The sequence below is a fragment of the Chiloscyllium punctatum genome, chromosome 42, assembly GCF_047496795.1.
Source record: "Chiloscyllium punctatum isolate Juve2018m chromosome 42, sChiPun1.3, whole genome shotgun sequence".
Taxonomy (NCBI): Eukaryota; Metazoa; Chordata; class Chondrichthyes; order Orectolobiformes; family Hemiscylliidae; genus Chiloscyllium; species Chiloscyllium punctatum.
The window spans coordinates 32,709,282-32,729,468 of record NC_092780.1 but is presented as its reverse complement, the minus strand read 5'-3'; the positions used below and the strand labels follow the sequence as shown (position 1 = coordinate 32,729,468).

General features: G+C 40.9%; 1 long non-coding RNA gene across 1 annotated transcript in view; it reads right to left on the bottom strand.

The window, feature by feature from the left end:
- Positions 1–5,790: 5,790 nt before the first annotated feature.
- The window catches only part of LOC140465879 (uncharacterized), a 230,218-nt gene continuing 215,821 nt past the window's right edge, over positions 5,791–20,187 (bottom strand). The window contains exons 2-5 of the long non-coding RNA XR_011955178.1: positions 10,149–10,288; positions 9,235–9,330; positions 8,303–8,411; positions 5,791–6,503 (exon numbers count right to left, since the gene is read on the bottom strand). This is a non-coding gene — a long non-coding RNA (uncharacterized lncRNA). The remainder of the gene's footprint in view (positions 6,504–8,302; positions 8,412–9,234; positions 9,331–10,148; positions 10,289–20,187) is intronic.

Genomic DNA, 20,187 nt, shown 5'->3' with positions numbered 1-20,187 from the left:
GAAAGCAGGCCATTCAGCCCATCAAGTCATACTGACCTATACTAGATCCACACCCCTGCACCTTGTAACCCTGCATTTCTCAGGACTAATCCACATAACCTGCACATCTTTGGACAGTGAGTGGAAACCAGAGCACTCGGAGCAAACCCGTGCCGATACAAGGAGAGTATGCAAACTCTACACAGTCACCCATGGGTGGAATAGAACCCAGGTCACTGGCAGTGTGCGGCAACAGTACTAACCACTGCCACCCAAGATGTCAAGGAGTATCTAATGACTTCAACTCTCAGGCATCTTCTCTGAGTTTCTACCGTGATCAACTGTCCACAACATCTCAAGATATGCTCCATGGATAATGACTGCCTACAATCTCCATTCACAGATGTTAACAGCAGCAAAGCACCAACCTCAGTCTCACCACATCATCATGGCCCATCTGAGACTCAATTATAAAAGAGTTCAGCAATATTGCACTTTGGGGTTTATCGATTCAGAGGTTGACTGCACAAAAATTGGCCCTTCACCTTATCAAATCTATGCCAGTCAAAAACATCCACCTATCTATTGTAATCTTACTTTCTAGCACTTGGCCTATAGCCATTTCCTCAAATCTCCTCTAACTTTGCTGCCCTTTCCCTTAAATCTACATCTCAATTTATTGATCCTTCCACCAAGGGGAAGCATTCCTCCTGTCCACAATGTCTATGCTCCTCATAATTTAGACACCTCAATCCTGATCCTTCCTCAGACTCCTACGCTCCAAAGAACACAGTCTCGATCTATCAAATTGCTCTTCATAGTTAAAACTCTCCAGCCCAGACAAAGTCCTCGTAAATCTCCTCTGCATTGTCTCCAGTGTAAGCACATCTCTCCTATAATGTGGATTCCAAAATTGCATAAATACTCTGGCTGTGGCCTAACCAACCTTTTATACAATTCCAGTATAACTTTCCTGCTCTTAAACTCTATGGTTCAGCAAATAAAGGCAAGTATCCCATACGCCTTCTTGACCACTTTATCTATTAGGCTCAAGAACTTCAGGACTTGGTGGACACATACGCCAAGGTTTCCTTGATCCTTGGTGTTTACAAGCATCCTACTGTTCATCTCAGATACCTTACATTGTAATTTTGCCAGGCTGTTTTGCACACAGGCTCAGGCACCCATCTCGTGCCTCAGAAAGCCAGCAATGACCAGTCAAGGGCATGAACGTGTTATTAAATAGCACTGTGCTCCATCAATGTGACACCTTCTTATGTCTCAAAGAATAAAGGGAATAGTCACTTTGGTCAGTCAAGGGGGACTGGTGCCAGCTGGAGAGTGCTGCCACAGTAAATCTGGCACTATCTGATCTCAGTATAGGACACTGACAGTCAACCACTTAGGGCATTCAGGGCCAGGCTTTCCATATCATTATAGTCTGAGGAGTGTGCCACTGTCAGTCCTGTGGGCCAATTCCTACCAGTTGGGGGGGGGTGAATGGTCAGAAATATCCAACTAGGATCTGGTCATTCATCAGTCAGGGCTATTCTGCCAACTTGGTCAGGGAATGGCCAGTTTTGGAGGTCTGTTCACTGAAATGGAAGGTGAAAGGTCACTGCTACCATGGGAAAGCCCATTGTGAGGACTGGAGAACAGTATGCTGGCACACAGAGGAGATAATCTTTTCAAAGGTGTGGGGGCAAATCAACAGATGAGAGCACATGAGAGAACAGCATATTTTCTTTGTTGTGGGACAAGGTGTCAACCTAGCAGAGTACTAGTTTTCCTTTATTGGTAAGTTTCTTTTGCAGTTCTTCACACAACAGAACTGTAGAGGCTATTCTTGACTCACAGGGTTTGACCTGGTGCACAGCAAAACTCTTAATATGGCATTGGCAGCATAACCCCAGATGGTCCTGGTAGCAGATAGCATAAGAGGTGAGCTGTGGGTGTATACATAATGAGGTGAGCATCCTTACAGAGGCAGACTGTCCATTAGACTCCCTAAAATTGACACTTCACCAATATTTGGGAAAATACGGTACTGTACGGTCAGGGGTGAAAGCGAGGACTGCAGATGCTGGAGATTAGAGTTGAGAGTGTGGTGATGGAAAAGCACAGCAGGTCAGGCAGCATCCAAGGAGGACAAGAATCAACATTCCTGGCAAAAGCCCTTCCAGGTCAATGTCATCAAACAAGGCAGTATATATCCAAAATTAATTCATGCAACACTAACTGAATGAGACAATATTGAAGTTGTTGCATTCATATTATATGAGAATATCAATTGATTATTTCTTTCAAATAACCTAGTTATTATCTAAAGGCGCTATTTATATTGTGGTGTGCCACAAGGATTGGTACTGGGTCCATGCTTTTCGTCATTCATATAAATGATGTGAATGTGAATATAAGAGGTAGAATTAGTAAGCTTGCAGTTGACACCAAAATTGGAGGTGTAGTGGACAGCAAAGAAATTCACCTCAGATTACAACGGGATCTTGATCAGATGGGCCAATGTGCCAAGGAGTGGCAGATAGATTCTAATTTAGACAAGTGTGAGGTGCTGCATTTTGGAAAGGCAAATCAGGGCAGGACTTATACATTAATGGTAGGGTCCTGGGGAGTTTTGCTGAACAAAGAGATTTTGGAGTGCAGGTTCATAGTTCCTTGAAAATGGAGTCTCAGATAGATAGGATAGTGAAGAATGTGTTTGGTAAGTTTTCCTTTTTTGATCAGAACATTGAGTCTAGGAGTTGAGAGGTCATGTTGCTGATGTAGAAGACATTGGTTCAGCCACTTTTGGAATATTATGTGCAACTCTGGTCTCCCCTCTATAGAAAGAATGTTGTGAAACTTGAAACGGTTCAGAAAAGATTTACAAAGATGTTGCCAGGGTTGGGGAGTTTGAGCTATATGCTGGGGCTGTTTTCCCTGGAGCATCAGAGGCTGAGGGGTGACCTTAAAGAGGTTTATAAAATCATGAGGTTCATGGATAGGGTGAATAAAGAAGGTCTTTTCTCTGGGTTGAGGGAGTCCAGAACTAGAGAGCATAGGTTTAGAGTGAGAGGGGAAAGATTTAAAAGGGACCAAAGGTTCAATGTTTTCACACAAAGGGTGGTGTGTGTATTGAATGAGCTGCCAGAGGAAGTGGTGAAGGCTGGTAAAGTTACAACATTTGAAAGGTATCTGGATGGATATAATAAATAGGAAGTGTTTAGATAGATATATGCAAAGTGCTGGCAAATGGGACTAGATTAATTTAGGATATCTGGTCAGCATGGATGAGTTATCAAAGGGTCTGTTTCTGTTTTGTGCATCTCTATGAGTCCATCTGTTCAACATTGCTACTGATCATGTTATTTCTTTGTGAGTCAAATGTAATTAGTTAACTTGTAATATGAATGAACAATGGAATATCTGAATTTGTCCTATATGAAAACAGACTAATCTCTTAATTATTGCATTAGAATCAGATGGTTCCTGAGAAGTATGAAGAGGTTAGAAGTCATTTTAAAGTCATTGCTATAGCTAATAAGTTAAAGTATTTTACCTTTACAAAATTCTCATTTGTAATGAAAGCTGAGCTGGACTATATGAAAGAAAATCATATGCAAGTGCTTAGGAATGAGTTATAGCATAAACTCCACAACCCATAACACAGTGACATTTCCTGTCTTGGGATTCAATAAAATCGACATTATATCTTTCTACTATAGATATCCCTGTCTAGTAAGATATGGATTAAGGCTATTGGCACTTATTTCAGTTCTGACTCTTCAGCACCATTAGAGCAGTAGAAAGTCTCATTCCTCAATTTATCTGGATTAAATCCCTAGAGTTAGAACTGAAAGAACAGTCTTTATAGTCTAGATTACTAATTCATTGCACCACCCAATCCCCACAGCTTTATGTAACATTTTAATGTTCCTGCTTCCTAGGGCTGTGAACTGCTCTTTCTTACACAGGCTAAATGAACCCAAAAGATGACTGATCTTCACAACCCCTCTCTGTTTTCCTTGGCTTCTTTGTTTGTTTTCTTAATTCTCAAAGACTTTAGACAGAACTTTATGGGAAGTCTCAGAGACATAAAACAGGAAGTGGTGAACTTCTAATTTGTAATGAATACCAAAAACAGTCTATCAGGCTCAGTAAAGGGTATAGGCAATAAGCTTCTTATCAAAGTTTCACAGGCTCAATTGAAAAATAAAGTTACTTTGGAATTAATGGACAGTGCATTATTTGGCACAACTCCTGTCATTTTGTAATTGATGAAACAAATGCAATAGAATTGATAAGGCCTTTCAACTTGAAGCTCATGCTGGGCAGTCTGTCTATGGTAAAATTAAAAATCACACAGCACCAGGTTATCATCCAACAGATCCTGGTGGACTATAACCTGGTGTTGTGTGGTTTTTAACTTTATCCACCCCAGTTCAACATTGGAACCTTCACATCATGTCTGTGGTAAGATTATAAAAGTCAGTGAGTTTAGTCCCTGCAATCAAACATTGAGTTTTAAGCTTGCATTTGGAATATCGTGAGCAGTTCTGGGCTCTGTATCTCAAGAAGGATGTGCTGGCCTCGGAAGGGGTTCAAACTACATTCAGACTAGATTCCCTACAGTGTAGAAACAAGCCCTTCAGCCCAACAAGTCCACACCAACCCTCTGAAGAGTAACCCATCCAGACCCATTCCCTCATTTACCCCTGACTAATGCACCTAACACTATTGGCAGTTTAGCATGACCAATTCACCTAACCTGCACATCTTTGGACTGTGGGGGTAAACTGGAGCACCCAGAGGAAACCCACACAGACACAGGGAGAATGTGCTAACTCCACACAGATAGTCACCCAAGGGGGGAATCGAACCCAGGTGCCTGGTGCTATGAGGCAGCAGTTCATAAGAATGATCCGAGCAATGAAGGCTATGAGGAGCGGTTGAAAGCTCTAGGTCTGTCATTGATGGAGTTCAGAAGGAAGGAGGGGTGGGGGCTATTGGGAGGAGCGGTTTATTGGCAGGGTGGTGGTGGGGGTATGGATGGTTGGATCTCATTGGAAATTACAGAATACTGAGAGACCTGGGTAGAGTGGATGTGGATGAGATGTTTCCACAAGCAATAAAGACAAGGGCAGAGCCTCAGAGTGAAGGGACAGCCTTTCAGAACTGAGATGAGGAGGAATTTCTTCAGCCAGAGGGTGTCACAAGTATGGAACTCATTACCACAGAAGGCCAAGGAGACAAAGCCATTCAATGTATTTAAGACAGCGATAGATAGGTTCTTGATTAGGAAGGAGATGAAAGATTATAGGAGAAGCAAAAGAATGGGGTTGAAAACATATCAGCCATGATCGAATAGTGGATTGTTGGACTGAATGGCCTAATTCTGCTGCTATATCTTATGGTTTTTAGTCTATGATAAATTGAGAAAGGTGGGAACTTTATCTGGGAAAAGAAAGAACAGAAAGGAAACTGATTAAGTGGTCAGATTATTAAATAACATGATTAAGATTCAACTGGAACAGTACTTTAAGGCAGTAGGGAAACAGGAACAGAAAGGCTCAAACTGATGAAATATCCTTTTAGCACAGATGTCAATCAGAGCCTCTTCAGATGTAGACATCTGAAGAGATTTTAGCAGAAAATAAATCCTCAATCATTAAACAGAAGTTGTGATGAGGCATGAAATAACTCCACAAAGGCCAGTATCCTGTTTCCCCTTTATTCATACATGCATAATATAGGACACGGACCCAGCTAGCTCATAGCCAACTCCTTGAGTGAACAGAACCTCTGACACTCCTGTTTATATTTTTTTCTCTTCATAACATTTAAGAAGTATTTAGATGTGCATTTGCGATGCCAAGGAATACAAGACAATGAGCCAAGTGCAGGAAAATGAGATCAGACATCGTCTGGGCATTCAGGGCATTTTCAAGTTGGCAAGCAGTGACTAGCGTACACTGTCAGATCCCACAACCTGGAACATGAGCATGAATGGAAATCTATTTTATTATGTGTGGTCAGTGATGAAATAATTCCACAGAGGCCAGTATTCCATCACCAGGTCGTCCTTTATTAACACGGGGAGAGTCCCTGACACTGACCCAGCTCCCTCAGAGCCAGCTCTCAGAGTGAACAGAACCTCTGACACTCCTGTTTCTATCTATCAGCCACAGCGCCCTGATTGGACTAGATTAACAGTCCCAATCAGTGCACTCATATTCTATGAGGTCCACCTGTCTGACGTCATTTGAATGACTACAGAGCATGTCATTTTTGAAGATGTACAGAGGAACCGTGATTATCCGGCACTCGCTTGTCCAAACATTGGATTATCCGGCAAGATCGCAATGTCCCGATGCTCGGCTAAGTGATGTCATCCAGCATTTGATTATCCAGAATTTGATTAATCAAATGAAATACTCCCTGCCTGTGTCCTTCGGATAATGGAGGCTCCTCTGCAACTGGACGAAGATGTGCTGAATAATTCCCATCCTCTCCCCATCTGCATCTGTCTTTTGATAGGGAATAGACAATATAGGATCCATTAATAAAGATAGCGGCTAGAAAGTGAGAGGTAATAACAGTCACATTCAGAGCAAGTATTACCACTCCTAAACGTTGCTGTTCAACTCTAGAACTGAAGTCAAAGTACACTGACCTCAATAAAGTCTATTCACTGGAGGATAAAGTTAGTCGATGGATGTAGGATTTGAAATTTGAGTATCATTGGCAACATTTTCCTTGGCTATATTGGTGGACTCAGTCTGACTGTTCCACTTGGATATTTTGCACAATATATTCTGTGCTCTGTTAAGAGAATAATTGATTTTTCTTACCAAAGAACAGGGATCAAGAATTATAAAAAGAGTAATGTAAAACGACATTAATAAGATCATGGCAGCCTGGGAGTGCTTAGAACATTGCAGTCTGATTTCTTTGTTTGTTTGTAATGGGAGAGCAACTTTTGTAAATGCAAGCTCCTTTGAAATTTATTGTACAGACAAGCGCACATGGTTACTTAAAAGAGCTACATTGTACCTGGCTCACACAGGTATTTCTGCCTTGATCACCTTTAGTGGGAAGATTAGCTTGGAGAATTCAATTAATAGACTTGCTAAATAAAATAACAATAAGGAGTTTAAGATTCACATGCATAACTGAGGGCATAGTTGACCTAATCATACTTAGTTACAATTAACTCTGTTATAATGCTCAAAATAGAAACATTTTGCAATATGAAAATAAGTTGTCATTTTTAAACCTATGCACATCATAGGTTAACATGTAAGTTGAATAGCTTCTTTATTTAAAAGTAAAGATTTGGTTGCACTATTAATGGCCTATACCGGATATGGAACATTGTGTCTTTGGTAGATATTAACTGTTATTGGATCAGTCCATGAGACTAATCTCCTATTGCTTTCCCCAAGAATATAAGCAGAATTCCTCAATCTATCAACATAGCTCATGTCACCCCTGTGGGAACGGGCATGAAGGTAATAGCAAGCAAAGTGGAGAGGAAGCAAGAAAAAACTAAATTAATTAAATGAATTGCAAGTGAAAGCCGATCTCCACTGGTGGAAATCTACCCTCTGGGTTTTGTGGTGTTTTCTTTAGTTAATGGGAAAAGAGCCTTTTCATTCTTTTATTCAAATGAACGTCACAGTCCACTTGCTGTGGCCTTTGGCAGCATAACTTCAAACAACTGGAAGTCAGGCAGTCTTGGTCTGTGAGTTGGACCCATTATCTGTAATGCATTTTGTAACTCGCTCACTTGCATGTACATCCTAACATGACAAACGGAACTACATCAATTCGTCCTTATAATCAAAAAAGCATGCTGAAGGAATAAACTAAGTTAGGCTTAAGATTTGCAATATATTGTTATAAATTATAAATTATCAGAGAAATAGGAGTGTGATGGTTCAGAAGTAAAGATATGATGGAAAGATAATTTGACATTACCGTTCTGTAAGTGTCAGTGCAATTCCTCTTCTGGATATTTGCAGTGTTTGATTAGTAGCTTTACTAATTTATGTATAAATGTGACAGAAAAGCAAGAAATTTCATTTATATAGTTCCTCTTAGGATGTCCTAAAGCGTTTTATAGTTCATGAAGTACTTTTGAAGTCTCATCGCTATTATTCTGCAGGAAAGAAGATAATCAAATTGCAGACCGGCAAGTCCCACAGATATCAATGTGTCAGTGAACAAATAATTTGTTTTCTTGTTGTTGTTTGAGGATAAATCTGAGGTGGAACACAAGACAGAAATCTCCTCTCTCTTCAAAATAGTACGAGAAGTCTTTTACCTCATGTTAGAAAGCACCAGTCTTAGCTTTAGGTCTGGATTTTTATCTTCAAGGCAGGAAGCAGAGGTTGAAATTTCCTGCTTGGACAGCCCTCTTCTGGTGAATATGTCTGCAAGACAGGATTTTTGTTCAGGGGGTGGATACGTGCTGGAGTCCGGCCAGCAGCCACACAGGTAATCAGGTGACAATGTGAACAGTTTGAAAGGTTTGCCTTGGTGCGGTGGAGCTTTGTGAATTAAAAAACTAAAGGTTTAAAAATTTAAACTTCATCTCATGACTTCCCATCAACTCTCCATTGTCCTTAATAACCTGCATACCAAGGCATGGTACTTTCATACTATTGAATAATTACATAATAATAACCACATTTAATTACAATTAGCTCTGTTAGAATGTTCAGAATAGAAATATTTTGCAATATGAAAATAATTTACTATTTTTAAACCTATGCACATCATACATTAACATGTAATTTGAGTTTATGACAATATGTTTTTTTTTAATGAGTCATTCATTCATAACTCTCCACCTTCTTAAAAATAAACTACTTCCACTACAGGTCGATGAAAACATTAATCATCCAGATCCTTAGAGTATTAATAGCAGAAACTGCAAGCAATTGAAATTTCTTTATATTGTGCAAATTAATACTGTACAGATTGTTCTAGTATAACGCATGTTTCATCAATGCGAATTGGGTATAACACAGTTGACAGATTTTGGACGCTGTTTGGATACTGTCAACTTTCTACTGAAAGGATAAGTGATTTTCTAGAGCAAACTTCTACAGTGCAATTTTCGATAGTGGTTTCCCATAGCCTGATTTTCTATAGTGCAAGTTTGCAGAGGAAAACGACTATCTCGTTATAGCAGAATGACCTGTACAAGTGACAAAAGAGTATAGGCAGCTTGTGCGAATCAAGCATATTTACCTTGCAGCTCAGCTGTTTCAGCATTCTAATGGTTGTCTGGGCTCTTAGCCAAGAATATAATGATGTTTAGCTACAGTAGTGAAGGAAACTTCAAGACTGGAAAAAAGAAGAATTGTTAATATATATTATTGATCTGTGCAATACGTTGACAATATACTATGATTGGCATGTGAGTCATAGAGTCATAGAGATGTACAGCACGGAAACAGACTCTTAGGTCCCCTCATCCATGCCAACCAGATATCATGGCCTAATCTAATCCCATTTACAAGCACTTGGTCTCTATCCTTCTAATCCCTTCCTATTCATATAGCCATCCAGATGCCTTTCAAATGTTGTAATTGTATCGGCCTCCACCACTTCCTCTGGCAGCTTGTTGGTACACGCATCAACCTCTGTGTGAAAAAGTTTCCCCTTAGGTCCCTTTTATCTCTTTCCCCTTTCACCCTAAACCCTCTAGTTCTCGACTCCCCCATCCCGGGGAAAAGACCTTGTCTAGTTATCCTATCTATCCATGCCCCTCATGATTTTATAAAGCTCTATAAGGTCATCCCTCAGCCACTGATGCTCCCCCCTTTAGTCTTGAAATCCCTAGGGAAACTCCATCTACCACTAACCCTGTCCATGCCCTCTCCAGATTTTATAAACTGCTAGACGCTCCAGTGAAAAAGTCCCAACCTCTCCCTATGACTCAGACCCTCCAACACCCTGGTAAATCTCTTCTGAATCCTCTCCAACATTAATAACATGCTTCCTCTAACAGAACTGGGCACCGTACTCCAGAAGAGGCCTCACCAACATCCTGCACTACCTCAAGGTGATGTCCCAGCTCCCTGTACTCAAAGGTCTGAGTAATGAACGCAAGTGTGCTTTCTTAACCCCCACCGTGATGCAAACTTCAAAGGATTATGTACCTGTTTCACAAGTCTCTCTGTTCTATGGTGCTGCCTATTTTTAAATTGTTAAACATCACATGGCATCAGGTTATAGTCCAACGGGTTTATTCGGAAGTATTGGCTTTTGGAGTGCTGCTGCTCCGTCTGAAGGAAATTATCTGTGATTTGTGAAAAAAAATTTGTTTCCTGTTACAGCTGACATAAAATTGTCCAATAGAGTAGCAACTAAAATTATTTTCACTTTGGTAATGTAAACATCACATTCAGGTTCCAAAGGTCTAAGCCTAAGAACATTGCAAATAAATTGACAAAAAATCTTGAATGATTGAATTGTTGAATTAAAATGAAATAAAAATGGGAGCTGGTGCTTGTGGGAGCAAACTTAACCTGAAAAGCTTATTTTAACAAAACCCCATTCATGAACTGATATGGCTAACCAAAAAAAAAACATAATAAGCACCCCTACCCGAGCACAGTGAACTGGAACGTGAAAGAACGCATTGTTAGAAAAAATACAAAGATATTTCTGAATTGATTCTGCACGTAAAGTTACAAACTTCACAAGAAAATCTAGTGCTGTCCTCAGTAATTCTATATAATAAAAGCTTGTCTAATACCATGCAGAAACAGATCAACTACACCTAAAACGTTCTTTTTTCCTTAACTACATTCCAAACCTTGAATTGATTTACATCCCTAGTCAATAGCCAGAGGGTCAATTTTGTACTTGGCCCTTGTGTGTAACATATGCACAGTCATAAATCCTGTCTGAGGTCAATAGCCTGTCATACTATGGTCTTTGGAACTGAGACCCTAGAACATGAGAGTTACGTTACTTGGTATCAGTTCTGTAACTCCAATTTCAGGATGAGAAGATTCGGATGAAAGGGGAATGAAAAATGCCGGAAGGCTTTTGATAAGTTGTCACATGAAAGATTATTAGCGAAAATATAAGCTCATGTGTAGGGGTACCATATTGGCATGGATAAAAGATTGATTACCTAACAGGAAACAGAGACTAGCCGTAAGTGAGTTCTTTTGTGCTTGATAATTGTGTTGTGCCACAGGATAGAGTGCAGAATTTTTTGCAATTTATAAAAATGATTTTGATGAAGGGATTTGAAGTATAGTTATTAAATTTTCTGATGACAAAAATAGATAGGGAAGTATTTTATGGAAAGGATATAAGGAGGGCACAAAAGTATATAGATAGCTGAACTGAGTGGGCAGAGGTGAGGCAAGTGGTGTTTAATGTGGAAAAATGTAAAATTGTTCACTTTGTCAAGAGGAATAAAAAAGAAGCTTATTATCTGAATGGTGAGAGATTGCAGAGCTCTAAGATGCAGGGGCATCTGGATGTCCAAGTGTGTGAATCACAAAAGGCATGAATACGGGTACAGTAAGTAATTAGAGAACAATATATAACGCTATAGTTTATTACTGAGAGAATTGAACACGCAAGTAGATGCCATTCAGTTATATAGGACATTGTTTGAGATCACATCTGACGTATTGTGTACAATAGTTGTTTCTTTGTTTAAGGAAGGAGCTATATATATTGGAACCAGATCAGAGAAGAATTACTAGGATACACTAGGAATAGGTGGACCAGGAATAGGAAGAGAATTGGTGTCTTATTAGGAAAAGTTGGGCAGGCTAGGGTTGATTTTACTGGAATTTAATATATTAGGAAACATTATGATTGAAAGGTCTTGGCAAGGGAGATGTGGAGAAGATGTTTTCTCCTGTTCTTTGACACCAGGTCCTCTGCAAGCCCCTTATCTATCATGGTAAGCAAGTTCCTCAGCTGCTTCTCATTCCACCCTCTATTCTGAAATTCACCAAAGAAAAGGGCATGGATGATGGTACAATTAGGTAGAAGTAGATTGATATTCTAGAGTGTGTAGCTATTAAGAAGGAGGAAGTGTGGGTGTTTTGAGAAACATTAAGGTAATTAGTTCCCCAGGGCCTGATGAGATCTATCCCAAGCTACTGAGGGAGGCAGGAGAGGAGATTGACAAAGATCTTTGTATCCTCTTTAGCCACAGGCAAGGTCCCAGAAGACGGGATGCTGCCTGACCTGTGGTGCGTTTCTAGCACCCCACTCTTGACTCTTGATCAATTAGACCAGTGGCTGAGGAATGGCAGATGGAATTTAATTCAGATAAATGTGAGGTGTTGCATTTTGGTAAGACAGACCAGGGCAGGACTTATACAATTAATGGTAGAATCCTGAGGAGTGTTGTTGAATGGAGACAATGAGGGGTGCAGGTATACAGTTTCAAGTGGCATGACAGGTAGACAGGATGATGAAGAAGAGTCTGAAGAATGAACTAAGGAAGGGTCACTTGACCCAAAATGTTAACTGATTTCTCTTCACAGTTGCCACCAGACCTGCTGAACTTTTCCAGCTATTTCTGTTTTTTTTTGTTATTGTTGATGAAGGATACTTTAGGCATGCTTGTCTTCTTCGGTTAGAGCATTGTGTACAGGAATTGGGAAGTCATGTTATGGCTGTATATAACACACTGGCAAGGCCACATTTGGCATACTGCATACAATCCAGGTCACCCTCCTACAGGAAGGATGTTATTAATCTAGAAAGGATGCAAAAAAGATTTACAAATTGACTGGAAGATTTGAGATAGAAGCAGAGGGGATGGGTTGGAACATTTTACCCTTGAGCATAGGAGGCTGAGGGATGATTTTAAAGAGATTTATAACATCTTGATGGGCATAGATAAGGTGAATAGCCAAAGTATTTTCCTCAGGATAGGGGAGCATATTTTGAAGGTGAGAGGGGAAAGATTTAAAGGGGACCGAGGGGCAAATTTTTCACACAGATGGTTGAATCGAATTGAATTTATCGTCACATGTACAGAGGTACAGTGAAAAGCTTTGTCTTGTGAGCAACACTGGCAGACCACAGACTTAAGTAGCATTGATAAGTAAATAATAGGTAAACAGCGGCAAAACAAAAACACGGATACAGGTGAACGTTAAGAGTTTGTGAGCCCATTCAGTATTCTAACAACAGTAGGGTAGAAACTGTTTTGAAACCAGCTGGTGCATGTGTTCAGGCTTCTGTATTTTCTCTCCGATGTTAGAGTTTGTAGAAAAACATTGCCAGGATAGGATGAATCTTTGAGAATGCTGGCGGCTTTTCCTTGACAGTGGGCCTGGTAGATGCACTCTATAGATAGTGATGTGTAAATGGAACGAGCTGCCTGAGGAAGTGGTAGAAGCAAGTACGATTACAACATTTAAAAGTTATTTGGACAAGTAGATGGTTATGAAAGATTTAAAGAGATATGTGCCACATGCAAACAAATAACTAAATTAGTCTAGGAATTTAGTTTAGGAAACCCGGTTGGTATGGTTGAGCTGGGCTGAAGGCTCTGTTTCTGTGCTGTAGACCCTGTAATTCTAAATAACGAAGATGACTGATGAGGGTAGGGCAGTGGATGTTGTCTATATCGAATTTACTAAAGCATTTGACAAGTTCCCTCATGATATCCTGGTTCAAAAGGTTATGTCATATGATATTCATGGTGAGTTGGTAAGTTGACTACAAAATTGGCTTCTTGATAGAAGACAGGGGATAGTTGTGAGGGGAGGTGTTTTTCTGACTGAAGGTCTGTAACCAGTGTGGTGAGAAGGATCGGTGCTGGGACCTCTAATGGTGAAATTTATACAGATGATTTGAATGAAGATGTAAGTGGTGTGATTAGGAAGTCTACAGACAAAATGAAAATTGGTGGAGCTGTGGATAGTGAGAAAGGTTGTCAAAAGAAATGGCAGGATGTAGATCAGTTGGAAAGTTGGGCAGAGAAATGAAAGATGGAGTTTAATCCAGACAAGTGTGAAATGATGTATTTTGGGAGGTCAAGTGCATGAGGAACGGATACAGTAAATGGCAGAACTCTTAGGAGCATTGATATACAGAGGGGGTGCAAGTCCATAGCTCCCTTAATGTGGTAACACAAGTGGATATGGTTGTAAAGAAGGCATATGGTGTGCTTGCCTTCATTGGCCAGGCTACTGAGTAGAAAAACTGGCGGGTCATGTTGCAGCTGTATACAACTTTAGTTAGGCCACATTGGAGTATTGCATGCAAGTCTGGTAGCCACACTATAGGAAGGATGTGAAAGCTTTGGAAGGGATGATAAAGAGGTTTACTTGGATATTTTCCAGATTGGGTTGGTGACGATTCACCACTGCACATTCGCCGCCGCCGATTAGCTACTGCCAGTTTGCCACCAGCGTTTCTTCACTGGGGTCGTTTGACCTCTGGGGAGTATTCACCACTGGAAATATATATATGTACTGAATGTTTTCCCTCCCGCCTGTTCTTTCATACTTCTCAGTCCCCTTTATTTATACAACAACATAGTACATATTGATTAAAAAAAGTGAAATAAATATCATTTTATTGGTTTATACATAAAAATGAGTTACAGACACTTGCGGTGGTGAAACGTCCTTGGCGGTGAAAGGGCAGTGGCTAATCGGCAGCTGCGAATGGTCCCATCTCGGCCCAGATTGGAGTGTATTAGATATAAGGAGAGGTTGGATAGACTTGGATTGTTTTCACTGGAGCATCAGCAACTGAGTGGTGATCTGGTAGAAGTATTTTAAATTTTAAGCAGTATGGATAGTAGGAATCATTTTCCAAGAGTGGATATGTCAAATACATGGGGTATAGATTTAATATGATAGGGGTAAGTTTAACGGAGATGTGCAAGACAAAAAAATTTGTTTACGCAGAGTGTGGTAGGTGCCTAGAGTGTGCTGCCAGTGGAGGTGGCAGAAGCAGATACAATAGAAATGTTTAAGAGGCATTTAGACAGACACATGACCAGGCAGGGAATAGACGGGTCTATTCCTGTGCTGTTCTATGTTCCACGTTCTAATGGTTTACTCTTGCTCCTAACCCCAATGGTCATAAGTTGGTAAGATATGAACCTTACCTGAGTTTGTGAGTGGAATCCTTTGTTGACTATCCCTCTAAATTGTCTTTAACTCTTATGCGAGTTGACACTGGGACCCCTCAAGTGAGAAAGGCAAACAAGGCAAGGAATGTACAATGAATGGATATTGAGAAGAGTAGGAACAGAAAAAGTTTGGTGTACCTGTTACAAATCCCTAAAGGGCAGATATAAAACATCAAAAAGGGGTAGAGGAGAATTGTCTTTATTAGCTGAGGTGTAGGATGTAGCACCTAAGAGGTTATGCTAAAATGGTATTAAACATTAGTTAGACCCAAGCTGAGGTACAACATGCAGGTCTGGTCACCATCCGATTAGAAAGGTGTGATTACACCAGAGGGTATGCAGGAGATTTAACAGGATATTGGCTGGACTAGAGAACTTTTATTATGGGGAGATATATTTGGCTAGAGGAGAACACAGACTAGGTGACTGCTTCAGAGAACAGCTCCACTCAATCACAAGCATTCCCCTGACCTTCTAGTGCTATTATTTTCATACAACACTTTGCCCTCATTTACTTTTTTTTGTCTCAGGTTGCTGCAGGATTCCATCCAAGACCAATGCCATCTGGAGAAACTGCACCTTGTAGTGATTAGAACCAGCTTGACTTCGTTGACTACAAGGTCATGGATTGACCCAGGTTAACAACCTCAATCCGGAGAGCCCTGGTTGACTAACCTAACCAAGAGATAAGAATCTCCCCAGTTCAGGGGACTGATTCTGAGCTCGCTGACTACAGCCAGTGTACTGAGCACAAGAAAATAAAGAGTGGTTTGGTGACAGGATACCGGCCTGCGTGCAGTTACTTCACTCCTCATTTTCCATTTCAGTGCTATTACAACCTTCAGAACTCTGAGTTTAATCACTTCAGACCATGAACTCTGTCCTAAATTTTGTTTCCTCCACTTTTGCAGGGTCTGCTTGGTCTCAAGTCATGGAGAGAAACCAGTATTGGAACAAGAAGAGACATTCACCTTAAATGAGGTGTAGTTCATTGTATTGTTTGTAACTATGGACGATTTATACTGACAGACCACAATAGAATCGATCCTTTGAAGAAGATCCTGATGATAGGTCTCATTCCTTCAACAGCCTGTTCTCCAACCAGACTCACATGACATCACCATAATTGGTGGCTTTAAAGCATTCCTAAGCATTAACCCTTTCAGACCTTTACAAATTTATGCAATAAATGTGACCAGAGAAGAATAAATCGTGGTCTAAATTGCAGTTTGTGGGACCTTACTGTGAACAAATTGGCTGCCACATTTAATATATTACAAAAGTAATGAGTAGAGTCATAAAGATGTACAGCACGGAAACAGACCCTTCGATCCAACTCGTCCGATAATGGATAGTTAATTGGCTATAAAGCATTTTGCGATGTTGTCAGGTTTTTAAAGGTGCTATACAAATGCAGTTTTTATTCTTTCCAATACTTAACAAGTGTTTGAGGCAAGCAGAAAGGATTTAACTCAATTTGTGTCTCAGTCACTTGCCTTTTGGATGTTAAATAATAAATGTTGTATTTTCTGTCACCACAAATGTCATCTCCCATCATTTGATTTCACTGTTGCTCTTTCCAACCCTTGTTCGGGAGCACAGTTCATTCTGAATGTCAGATTCCCTGCCTTGCTGATCCAAACATCTACAGGGTCATTATTGAATAGAAAGCCACTTCCAGCCAGCCCTGACCACTTTAGCTCATATTACAGAGTAAGATTAGGTAAATGACTACAGGATATTTCTGTTCCGTGACTCTGAAATGTTCCCATTCTGAATAATCTAACCATTGACTTGCACGCAAACAGAATGAGCCATCTCCGTCTTAACCTATGATTTCTTAAATAGTCGAGACTGTTCCAACTAAACCGTGAAGAATTACAGTGGAAATTTCAAATTATTTTATCAATGGACGGAGTTTGCAGGATGTAATCAAATTCCTACTGCATAATATGAAAGTACTTGTGGTACTTCTCAGAGATTCTTTATTAGTTACTCCTTTACAAGAGGTGGGCATTGTTGGCTAGGCCTGCATTTATTGCCCATCCTTAATTGCCCTTGAGAAGGTGGTAATGAGCTACTTTCTTGAACTGCTACAGTCCATCTGACATAGGTACATCAAAAGGGCTCTTAAGGAGTTCCAGTGCCGAAACCATGAAGATTTTCTTGAGCTGACACAACTGTACATTTCTCCAAGGATCTTCTGAAGAAAAGGATGGGAGGCTCATTTATGCATCCTAGGTAAGTCCAGAGGGTCAGTGTAGATTTGGGGATGGCAGCTCAGTGATTAGCACTGCTGCCTTACAATGCCAGAGACCTGGGTTTGATTCTAGCCTTGGGCAACTGTCTGTGTGGCAGTGTCACCTTTCCCCTGTGTCTGTGTGGGTTTCCTCTCGGTGCTCTGGTTTCCTCCCACAGTCCAAAGATGTGCAGGTTAGGTGGATTGACCATGCTAAATTGCCCATAGTGTGCAGGGATATGAAGACTAGGTAGGTTAGCCATTGGAAATAAGCAGTTAGATGGATGGGATGAGTCTGGATGGGATGTTGTTCGAGGGTCAGTGAAGACTTGATGGGCCAAATGAACTCGTTCTGCACTATGAAGGTGCTATGATTCCAAGAATAGGCCATATTTTGTAGGACATAAGTCACCGTATTGTGTTAAGTATCTAATAGTCCAGTCTTTCAATAAATAAGAATGCATAACTGGATGGATAAGTGAAATGGGTAAATGGCTTAGCAAGTGAATGAGTGATTGGTGATAGCTGAGTGGATAAGGCGGGTGAAGTAAGTGAGAATCTAATTGTGTAATTAGGTTATGAGACTGGATAGGGGATAGGGAATAAGGAGTGTTGTGAACCTGGGTGTGTAGTTGAATGTGTGAGGGTAAAGGTTAGGGCAGAAAATGTGTTGCTGGAAAAGCGCAGCAAGTCAGGCAGCATCCAAGGAATCGACGTTTCGGGCATCAGCCCTTCTTCAGAAATGAGGAAAGTGTGTCCAGCAGGCTAAGATAAAAGGTAGGGACCTGGGGGAGGGGCGTTGGGAATGCGATAGGTGGAGGGAGTCAACGTGAGGGTGATAGGCCGGGGTGGGGTGGGGGCAGAGAGGTCAGGAAGAAGATTGTAGGTTAGGAAGGCAGTGCTGAGTTCGAGGGATTTGACTGGGACAAGGTGGGAGGAGGGAAATGTGGAAACTGGAGAAATCTGAGTTCATCCCTTGTGGTTGGAGGGTTCCCAGGTGGAAGATGAGGCGCTCTTCCTCCAACCATCGTGTTGCCATGGTCTGGCGATGGAGGAGTCCAAGGACCTGCATGTCCTTGGTGGAGTGGGAGGGAGAGTTGAAGTGTTGGGCTATGGGGTGGTTGGGTTGGTTTGTCCGGGTGTCCCAGAGGTGTTCTCTGAAACGTTCCTCAAGTAGCATTTTCTCCTTAAAGGTGAGGGAATGTTAGTAGGTTCAGTGATTAGTTTGACCATAGTTAGTTGGGTGGTGAGGTAACCATTTGGAAGTGGTTGGGATGATCAGTTGTGGAGTTATGTAGCTGTTAAACCAGGTTTTAAAGTGTTCAATATTTCCTGGGTAACTCTCTTAGGCCACGCATATCTAACACAAATGTTGACACAGTGGAAAGTGGAAAATTAACCTATTGGAAACTTCTTTCCAAGCAATTCCCACGTAGTTCCACATGTCAGGACCTTCTGATGTGGATCTCTGTCATTTACTGATCTGGTGTCTGTAGGATTTGAGTTGATTTCACAGGTTTGAGTGTGTTTATACCTACTCAACAATTCCCTTCCTGGAAAGTGTAAAAAATAGATAGGTCCCCTGGGCCAGATGCAATTTATTCTAGGATTCTCTGGGAAGCCAGGGAGGAGATTGCCGAGACTTTGGCTTTGATCTTTATGTTGTCATTGTCGACAGGAATAGTGCCAGAGGACTGGGGGATAGCAAATGTTATTCCCTCATTCAAGAAGGGGAGTAGAGACAACCCTGGTAATTACAGACCAGTGAGCCTTACTTCGATTGTGGGTAAAGTGTTGGAAAGGGTTATAAGAGATAGGATTTATAATCATCTAGAAAGGAATAAGTTGATTAGGGATAACCAACACAGTTTTGTGAAGAGTAGGTCATACCTCACAAACCTTATTGAGTTATTTGAGAAGTTGATCAAATAGATGGATGAGGGTAAAATGGTTGATGTGGAGTATATGGATTTCAGTAAGGTGTTTGATAAGGTTAACCATGGTAGGCTTTTGCACAAAATACGGAGGCATGAGGTTGAGAGTGATTTAGCGGTTTGGATCAGAAATTGGCTAGCTGAAAGAAGACAGAGGATGGGGATTGATGGGAAATATTCCTCCTGGAGTTCAGTTACTAGTAGTGTACCGCAAGAATCTGTTTTGGGTCCACTGCTGTTTGTCATTTTTATAAATGACCTGGATAAGGGCATAGAAGGATGGGTTAGTAAATTTGTGGATGACACTAAAGTCGGTAGAGTTGTGGATAGTGTTGAAGAATCTTATAGGTTACAGAGACACGTAAATAAGCTGCAGAGCTGAGTTGAGAGGTTCACTTTGAAAGGAGCAACAGGAAGAAAGAGTACTGAGCTAATGGTAAGATTCTTGGTAGTGTGGATGAGCAGAGGGATCTCGGTGTCCAGGTATGTAGATCCTTGAAAGTTGCCACCCAGGTTGATAGGGTTGTTAAGAAGGCATACGATGTGTTCACTTTTATTGGTGGAGGGATTGAGTTTCAGAACCATGAGGTCATGCTGCAGCTGTACAAAACACTGGTGCAGCCACATCTGGAGTATTGAGTACAGTTCTAGTTGCCACATTATAGGAAGAATGTAGAAGCTTTGAAAAAGATTCAGGGGAGAATTACTCAGATGTTGCCTGGTCAGGATGGAAGGTCTTATGAGGAAAGGCTGAGAGACTTGAGGCTATTTTCTTTGGAGAGAAAAAGGGTGAGAGGTGACTGAATTAAGTCATACAAGATAATCAGAGGGTTAGATAGGGTGGACAGTGAGAACCTTTTTCCTTTGATGGTGATGGCTAACAGAAGGGG